Source organism: Octodon degus, unplaced genomic scaffold (genome assembly GCF_000260255.1).
Source record: "Octodon degus isolate 3935 unplaced genomic scaffold, OctDeg1.0 scaffold00126, whole genome shotgun sequence".
Classification (NCBI taxonomy): Eukaryota; Metazoa; Chordata; class Mammalia; order Rodentia; family Octodontidae; genus Octodon; species Octodon degus.
This window is the reverse complement of record NW_004524702.1, coordinates 7,380,076-7,389,452: the sequence shown is the minus strand read 5'-3', so window position 1 is coordinate 7,389,452 and position 9,377 is coordinate 7,380,076. Positions and strand designations below refer to the sequence as shown.

General features: G+C 46.9%; 2 pseudogenes; both read right to left on the bottom strand.

The window, feature by feature from the left end:
* Positions 1 to 453: 453 nt before the first annotated feature.
* On the bottom strand, positions 454 to 859 carry LOC101560264 (annotated as a pseudogene).
* A 6,274-nt stretch (positions 860 to 7,133) lies between these two features.
* On the bottom strand, positions 7,134 to 7,627 carry LOC101559871 (annotated as a pseudogene).
* Positions 7,628 to 9,377: the final 1,750 nt, after the last annotated feature.

Below are 9,377 nucleotides of genomic sequence, written 5' to 3'. Positions count from 1 at the left end.
TGCTGATTGACACGTTAGTAGATTTCATATCTCAGCTATTGTGAAAAGTGCTAAACTACAACTTTGTCTGCATAAATGCCTTTCTTTGACTCTCATTATTGTTGTATGTCCCCTCCTTCTCCTTCTCCTCCTTCTTCTACAAGGTCTCACTGTGCAGTCAGGCTGGCCCTGAGCTCACCATGAAGCCCAGGCTTGCCTCAAGCTCATGGCCATCTTCCTGCCCCAGCCTTCAAAGTGCTGGTATTATAGGCCTGTTCCACCAGGCCTACCTAAGTTTATTTTCAAAGAATATAAAATTATGAGTTGTGAATTTCTTTTTTAGTAGCTTACAGATGCTACTTCACTGTCTTCCAGCCTTCTTTGTTTTCGTAAGAAGCCAGTCATCATTTCTGCTTTTCTTTTTTCTTTTTTTGTGGTTTTACTGAAGCATAAATAAATACGCACACAGGCTGTCTACTTGTTTTCTTTGCTGCGCGGCCTCGAGTTGGGATTGCTGACTCAGATGGCTGGCTGGGATGCGCTCTCCACAATGGCCTTGCGGTTCTTGGAGGAGACATTGTGAGCAATCTCTGCGCAGTAAGATTTGTTGTGCTTCAGCAGCACCTCCAGCTCCTTAACACTGTACACCAGGAACTTCTGGAAGCCGCTGGGCAGCGTGTGCTTTGTCTTTCTGTTATTCCCCAAACCCGCGCTGGGCATCAAGATCTGTCCCTTGAACCTCCTCCGCAGCCTGCTGTCGATGCCTCTGGGTTTCCGCCAGTTGCGCTGAAGTTTGACATTTCTCTCTGACGTGCCGCATGAACTTCTTGGTCCTCTTTTTGACTACCTTGGGCTTCACAAGGGGTCTGAGGGCCGCCATGGTGCCAAGTGGGAGATGGCTGCCACCTCCATAGGCAGCGCTGAGGAAGAGCCATTTCTGCTTTTATCTGGCTACTTTCAAGATTTTCTCTTTGCTTTTCCCCATTTGACCACTGTGAGCTGAGGTGTGGTTTCTTTTCGCATCTTCCTTGGGCCTCATTTTTTCCTGTAATTTCCCCTCCTCTGAGTTCTCTTTGCTTTCTCCCCATCTCTGCTTTCACTGTGTTAACTGTGGAGAGTGGGCTTCTGTGGGCGTCTAGCAGTCCCAGCTGTGACATGCCAACATGCAGGACGAGAACCAACCGGGGACGCCTCCATTGCTGCTGTTCCTGGGGATTCAGCTGAAGTCCTCTCACTGAAGAAGGAAAGGGAAGAAATTTCTGGTTCCAGCACTGAGGGGATAACTAATCCCAGATTCCCACTACCACTACTGTAAACAACTCTAAAACCAGACAAAATATATTAGGTAAGCACTCTCAGGCATCGAACAACAAGCAGTACCAGACTGTGACCCTGGAGAGACCGGAAACGTGTGAGGTGAACTCCACACAGGCCCAGCTTTCTTCCTGGGGACCCCAGGGCACAGGAGCTGGGGCTCACACACAGTGTGGCATTCTTGCAAAACTGAAAAGGCAAACATTAGAGTTCAGGGCAACAAGTTGGCTGGAATTTGCAGGATAGCGAGATAAAGAGAAGAAGTTGTGTGGGGAGGGGGATACCGGCGTGCCCTGGAGGTCTCCAGCTCCAGGCTGAGGGCCTGGGTGGGCATGTGTGGGGAAGGCTGCCTGAGGCCTAGAAGGCTGTGTGGCACTGGCTGCGAAGTGGGGATACCAGAGGTCGCACACCACTGGGAGATGTAAGAGCTCCAGCCAGTCCAGAGTTTGGAGGGAGGCCCACTCCCTAGGCCTAAGCACACCAGGAAAGCAGATCAAGCTGAAGGTTCCTGAGATCTGCCCCATCATTTAACTGCCTGCCAGGCCAAAAGGAGCATTGTTAGAGCCAGCAAACTGAAGAGCAGACTTTTCCAGCATAAAATCCGTGCTAGGAAAGAGCTGTGACCATGGTTACTTGCCCGTGGTTCTGACAGGAAGTAAACAGGCTGGAAGCTACAGATGCAGAGGGAATTTCATTGCCCAGGAAACGACAGCTACGGCCTGCCAACACCTGGGGTTGTTTTGCCTCCTAAAGTAGCTCAGAGCCCCCCCAAAAGGCACCAGAAGAAATAGGCTGTGAAATCTGCATGCCTCAGATCCCCACAAGAACAATCTTTGATCGGGGAAAGGTACCCGGGGAGGCATGTCTTCCCAGAACCTCGACAGGACAGGGCCCAAGGCCTTGATTGTGCTTTGTCAGACCCACCCCTCTCACCACTGCCTCCATCTTTTCCTTCCTCCCATAATCCTCTGGGGGCAGGAGTGATTATTTCTCCCCAGCTCTTGTGAGTAGTAGGCAAGCCCACCACAGTTGGGCCTTCATTTATTAGAAAGTAAACTTTAGGATAGAATTTTTTTTTTTTTCCTTTTCTCCACAAAGGCTGCCTTTGGACACCCTGGTCTTGCTGAAAGAGATAAAGAAGGTGGAGTTGAGATGCAGTCTCCCAAAAACCCTCTCTGTCTCAGGCATCAAGCCTCGTGGCCCAGCCTTGGAGGACAGATGATGAGAAAGCGTGATTTACAAGGGAAATAAAAATACATGGGTTTAATATTGTTCCTCTTGCATATTTTATCTCAGTTTGTCATTCGTATTTTAATTTTGTTTATAGTGTCTTTCAAGGACAAGACTTTTTAATATTTATCGTGTCAAATCTACCAGCTTTTCCTTAATGGCTTCTGGGTTTGGTGCCCCACATAAGAAATCTTTCTGTACCCAAAGACTGAGCATAACTTTTATGACTGCAAAATATGCCATTGTACAAATATGCAAATGTGCCCTAATTTATTTACAGATGAATATTTAGGGTGTCTCTGCCATTTAACTCATCATAAATAATGTAGTGAGCATCCTTGTAAATACATTTTTTTCTTCTACAGTCTAAACCATTTAAGATAGATTCTTAGGAGGTCCGTAGACCTTTTTCACTGTTCTAAAAGCCTTACAAACAATTAAATATTTATCTTTTATAAAGAGGTAAGGTAAACTAAAGGTTCAAATTTCTTTTGCATAGAATTGCAACTGTTCAGGGTGCTTGTTTTATATTTCAGGTGGATTAGAAGCTCTGACAGTTACAAACGACTTTTATAAATAAAAGAGAAAAAAAACGCAGTTATTAACAAATGCAATTTATTTGATAAACTAAATGTTTTCAAAGAAAGGAAATCTTACTAAGGTGTTTCTTACTTTGCAGAGACACCCGTGGATCGGGGTCTAGATTTCTTACTCGCGTGATCGGCCCGCTTTTCAGGGAACAAGGCTTACTTATCACCACCACCCTGCCTGCGGGCCCATGCTTTGCTCAGAATGAGCCGTGTCCCTCCCCTCCCTGGGGTCCGAGCTGAACCGAGGCGCTTTCAGCATCCTAAGCCCACCCTGCGGGACTGCACAAGAATTGGTGGTGGTGGGGTCCTTCTGCTTGTGCCTCGCAGCACCCCAGCGTGTTTAATAAAGGTTCTGCGGGCCAGGGGTGGGGGAGGGCAGCTCAGAGCTGCGGCACGTGCTCAGCGTGCACAAAGGCCCTGGCGTGAAGCCCGGCGCTGTGAAAGATTTCCAAAAAGAAATTAGTCAAAAGAGAGAGAAAAAAAAAGAAATTAGTCTCTAGAGTCAGGCATTCTGGGAAACTAAATCAAACCAAAGCAAATCAAACCTAGTAACCCTGGGTAAGTTTATCTGAGAATTTTTTTGAGGAGAAGCTAGTGAAAACACCTCCAAAGATCAAGTGAAGATCAGTAAGAAAGAAAACTCCAAGGTGTCGTGCAAGTCACCCATTTTTGTGTAGCACTAAGGCACAGTGGTTAGGCCCAGTGCGGCCGCACTATAAGCCAGCCACTGAGTTGCCTGAGGCAGTTTTGCTTCAGACAACCACTGAGTTTACTGTCACCGTACTGACTTCAGTGGGACTTTGTCCTGAATGTGGCAGTGCTGAGCACACGCTCCCTTAGCGGGATGAGGGGACCCACACGCTGAGCCACGCCTGCTGGGCCCCTCTGCTCTGGGTGGGCAGGTGGGTGCTCCGGGAGTGGGGGGCACAGGAGGGACCGTTCATTCTAGGTGAGGGTACTCTGGAAGTTTCTAGCTGATTTCTTTCTTTAAAATAAATAACATCTATGGCTTCAAGAGAACCTTTTTACTTACAATAGGATATCAATTCATTGAATAAAACTGAGAAGATAGAAATGCAAAACAGTGGTGAGTTAAGATCACTTGCAATCCCATCTCGTAGAGAAAAATGCAGCTGCTGTATTGGTTTGACCTTTTTCCCCTGTGTATATGTTTTTTTGAAACACATGCTTTTGAAAAATCAAAAAAAAAGAACCAAAGGGGGCTCACCCCCCACATGCTGCTGTTCCCCAACAACTGGAAGCATCGGAACACGCTGCACAACTCTGCACACATCTGCTGCTCCAAGGGGGCCCTAGCAGGAGCCCAGGCTTGGCAGAAAGGCAGTCTTGGGCTGAATCAGAACCTGGCAGAATCTTTTCATTGGCCCCACAGCGTCTCGCACCACGGGAGCCATCGTTTGTCCCTTTCACCCCTCCCAGGTGGGATTTCTGTCACCAGAAGCTGGTCCTTTTGCTGTCAGCATGTCCTCCTCAGGCAGGGACCCCTCCCTGCTCACTTTGTAGGTGACCTCTCGGCCACCCCTAAGGAAGCCAAATGCTGTCCTTGCCTGTGGTGTCTTGTCATCACCCTCTCCTCCACCTCTCCCCAAGCCTGGCTCTTGTGAAGTGCCACTGGGACAGTGGAGCCTTGAAATGCCCCCACCTTGGGCTCAAAGGACCCCTGGAATTCCCCTCGTGCTGCTGCTCCCAACTTCCTGCTGACTACTGCACCCCCAGCTCTGTGCTGCTGTCCCCCACCTTCTCATTCACACTCTGCCTCTCCCCTGCAGCCTTTTCAGAGTCTGGTACACGGAGCCCTCTCTCCAGCCCTTCTCTCTTCTAGAATCAGCCTCCCACTTCCCACTCACCCTTCCACTCCTCTCTTGGCATTGTCCCCAGTTCCCACCTCCCCCAGATTCCAGTCCTGCTCCTGGCTTGGCCATGTGTGGCCCCAGCTGGGGTGGAGATGAATGAGCCCTGGGTACTGGCTGAGGAGGGGGTCACCGCCCAATATGTCAGCAGATGAATAGGTCCCCAGGGATGGCTGGGGTCCTGCACTCAAAAGCAGCTTCAGTACACAGGCCCTGGAGAGACCCCAATGTGGCTCTTCCAGCAGGAGAGAATGCTGGTGACAAGTAAAACTCTGACCCTGGTGACTCTGGTGGCCTTGGTGTGCTTTCTGGGAGGATGAGTGGTGGGACACGAGCTCAGGGCCAGACACTCAAAGGCTGGACCTTCTCAAGGGCAAGAGTATGCCACTCAGAGGGGAAAAAAGGACAGGACAGAAGTCACACCTCCTCCCCAACAAGAGTAGATGGTTTGCTCTCTGTAGATATTTGATATGCATTTGAGAAAAATATCCCTCAAACTACAAGCAAGCTCCATCTTTATGGATCAAAATGATTGTTCTGTTTTGTTTTGTGAGTGTTTAGTCTGACAAAGTTGCGGTGGAAGTGGGGTCACCCGCGCCCTGGGGAGAGCTCCACGGGAACTGCTCTGACTCTTTCCTGCAAATCCAATAATGCAGAGTAAGAAGCTTTGACTGTTTGTACCACTTGATACTGCAATCCTTCCGTAGCAATGTATCAAAAGGTGTTTCCAAAAGCTTTGTGTACATGAAGATTCTCCTTACTGAAGATAAAAGACCATTGATTTAAAATAGAAATCAACAAGTTGGGTCTGTACAGATGTGTTACGGTGCGTGCACAGCTGGGGTATCTGCCCACCATTGAGAGCATGTATGAAGACTATTTAACAACAGGTGGAAACATAAAGAGAAAGAAATGGAATATAAGTGTATACGATAGTCACAGGTATATAAAATAAGCATAGAAGACAATAAGATAACTGGGAGCGGATGACTTTTCCTCTTTCCAAAAATATATTATGAGCTATTTCAAAGACATGTGAAGTTATAAGGAAAAATACCCGTAGATAAGCATTAGAGATACCGCATCCCCGCTGTTGATGCCCCTTGAAGGCCGTCCTCATCCCCTACTCTTACTCTCAAAAGCCTAAGGTTATATATCTATATCTATATCTATATCTATCTATCTATCTATCTATCTATCTATCTATCTATCTATCTATCTATCTATATCCTAAACATTACTGTTATTTTTTTTTAATGTATTTAGTACAGGTTCTACAGGGTCTCACTATGTAGATCGGACTGGTAGTGATTCTCCTGTTTTTAGCCTCCCAAGTGCTGGGATTATAGGCGTGCACCACCACGCCCAGTCTCGTTCACAATCTCAGCGCGCCCCGGGGGCAGGGCCAGCATGGCACACCAGGGATTGAATCCCGGTCCCTGTGCCTGCCTAAGTAGGCGCTTTAGTCCACTGAGCTATCTGGCCAGCCCTAACATTACTGTTTTAAATAGTTCAAGCTGTACCTTCCCCAGTGAAGTTATATATGTGCCCCATGACTCACTTGTTTCGGTCAGTGTGATGCTTTTGAGTTTTTTTTTTTTTTTTTAGTTTTTAAATTGTTGTCTTTATTTGTTTATTATTATTATTTTTTAATCCAAGTCCCTTAGTGGTCCTGCTTCCATGAGTGGCCTCGACCAGGGAAAAGGGGACAGGGTTAACCAGCTGGCGCAGGGAAGGTCATCTCCACAACATTCCATTTATACACAGAACTATATAGACAAGCACAGAATCACTATTTTGGTTAGAAGTTGGCAGCCTGGGAGTGGGGAGGAATAGGAGGGGAGTGTGGATGTCGTTAAAAAAAATAGCCCCCCCCCCCAAAGCTGGCTGCCTAAGGAGAACTTGGTCTGCTTCAACCCAATAGGAATCAGAAGATCAAAAACAGTTTAGGCAGGCCAGAACCATCAGGGATGGAGGCAGGAGGAAGGTCCAGGGGGTAGAGAGGCTGTCTGGCAACTGGGGTGAAAGGATTGCCCTCCCCCTGCGGGGATCCCCCTAGCCCCTCCAGTCTGGCAGAAAGGGGAAAGCCTACAGCCCCTTGAGGGCAGGTCCAGGGCTGCCAGATGCTCCAGGCAGGGACTGGCGGCACTCACAAAGGCTTGCCCTGCAGAGAGATGACAGCACTGCCGCCCAGCTTCTCTGCCAGTGTGCGGCAGTCCTCGACCTCCTCGTAGCAATTGGCCTGTAATTCGTGCTTGATCCCTGTCAGCTTCTTTTTGATGGCATCCTTGGGACTGGCATAGATCATTTTGCTGTTAAGGGGGCACACTCAGGGGACCAAAAGATAAACAGCAGATCCTCCTTCTAGTTCTCCTTGGTCTCGTAGGCGCATCATAGAGGGCATAGTGACAGTCCTTGTCCGGCAGCATCTTGACAAAGGTGGCATTGGGGTCGTCCACACTCTGGCCCACATCCCCCCCCAGATTCTCCTTGCCCTCCTCCAGGATGATGTTCTTCTTGTCTTCACTCAGGCAAGAAAGCACCGCCTTCTTGCGCTTCCTCACCTCCTCTGCTGTTGAGGCCTTGCGCACCTTCGTGGAATAACTCGATGACGCCGTCAGAGACAGCCGCACCAGAGGTCATGTTTCTGGAAATGGCAGAGAGACTGCCAAAAGAGATGAAGAAGACGAGAGGCGCCGCAGCTGCTGCCGGGACCCAACTGAACTCTGCTTTTGAGATTGATCCACGTGGCTGAGTCCAGCCCTGGTCCATTCGGCAAATAAATTATTATTTAGAAAAAACTTAGAACAGAGCCCAACACCTGAAAGTATTTATTTGCTTATTGTTGTCATTAATAAATAAAAAATCTATTTTCATTGCATAACACTACAATGTTGTGTTGCTATATACTACATATATCTATCTATCTATCTATCTATCTATCTATCTATCTATATATATATATCTGTTCTGCTGATGAAAATTGAGAGTGTTTCCATATTTTAGCCACTATTTTTTTCTTGTGCACGTGTGTGTGTGTTTAGAGCACAAACTCATGGGGCTTGGTGGCAGGGTTAAGGGTAAGCCTCTCACTGCCCGGTTGTTCTCCCAAGTGACCCCACCAGCTGCGGATGAGTTATCACGCTCCCGGTCCTGGTTGGCACCTGCTGTCGTCAGATGTGTTAATTATTTTCCAGTGTAATGAGTGTGCCATGTTGTTTCTTTCTGGCTTCTGTTTGCACTTCCTTGACTACCGTGGACTTCGAGGTTAGGCAGCTGTTCCTGTACGTATGCAGTGCTTGTGTCTTTTATTCCATGAAGTCCAGCCCCTAGGCTTTTCTTATTTCTTTACAGACTATCTTCATTTGCTTACTGATTTTAAAGAAATTTTTATGCCTTTTAGACATGGCTCCTTTGTCACCCTGGTGTGTTGCAAAGACTGTCACTCTGTGGCTCGTAGCATTTCGTGGTGCCTTTTGAAGCACACACACGCTTACGTGCTAATGTGCTCTAACTTATTTACTTGGAAGTTTGTGCATTAGGTGACTTGATTAAAATGTCTTTCTGTGTGTGTGTGTGTGTGTGTGTGTGTGGTCTCACACATGCTGGACAAGTGCTCCATTGCTACCTACAACAATAATCCTTCACACGTTCTACAAGTTTCTAGCTTTTGTTTAATTGAATTTGATTCTTCTTGCAGGTGTGATGGCTGTCTAGGCCACTGTGGGCCCGGGCTCTGGGCAGCCCATGCTTTCCTAGCCATCTGCAATGTTGATTTCATCATAAATTCCCCGGTATGGGTCACTCGGTCACTAGGCCCTCTATTCGGTTCCAGTCTTGAGCATACTGCACTCTCTTAATTACTATAACTGGATAATAGGTCTTGGATGATTTCTGAATTCTTGATTTCTACTTTTATTCTTACATTTTTTGCGATCTTTGCTGTTTGGGACCCTTTACATTTTCATATATATTTTACAAGATGTTGGTGAGGTCTACAAAAATCTTCACTGAGATTTTGATTTCACCAAAGACTGCACAGATCATAGATTAGTTTTCTTTTTTGGGGGGCGGTAATGGGAATCAAACTCAGGACCTTGTGCTTGGCAGACAGGCACTTGTGCCACTGAGCTACCTCCCCGGCTCCTTCATAGATGAGTTTTCACGGATTAAAATGGCTGTCTTTATGACACTGAGTCTTCCTACTGATAGGCGTAGGGCATACCTCTTGTTTATATAGGTGTTCTCTTTAAAATTCTTCAATAGAGCTTTATACATATTCCATGTGTATCCAACACTGTTAGTTAGATTTAGTCCTAGACACTTTTTTTTTGACATCAGTTGTTTTTATTTTAAAGAAAAAAAATAAAAACAATGGTACAAAATCTCAAAA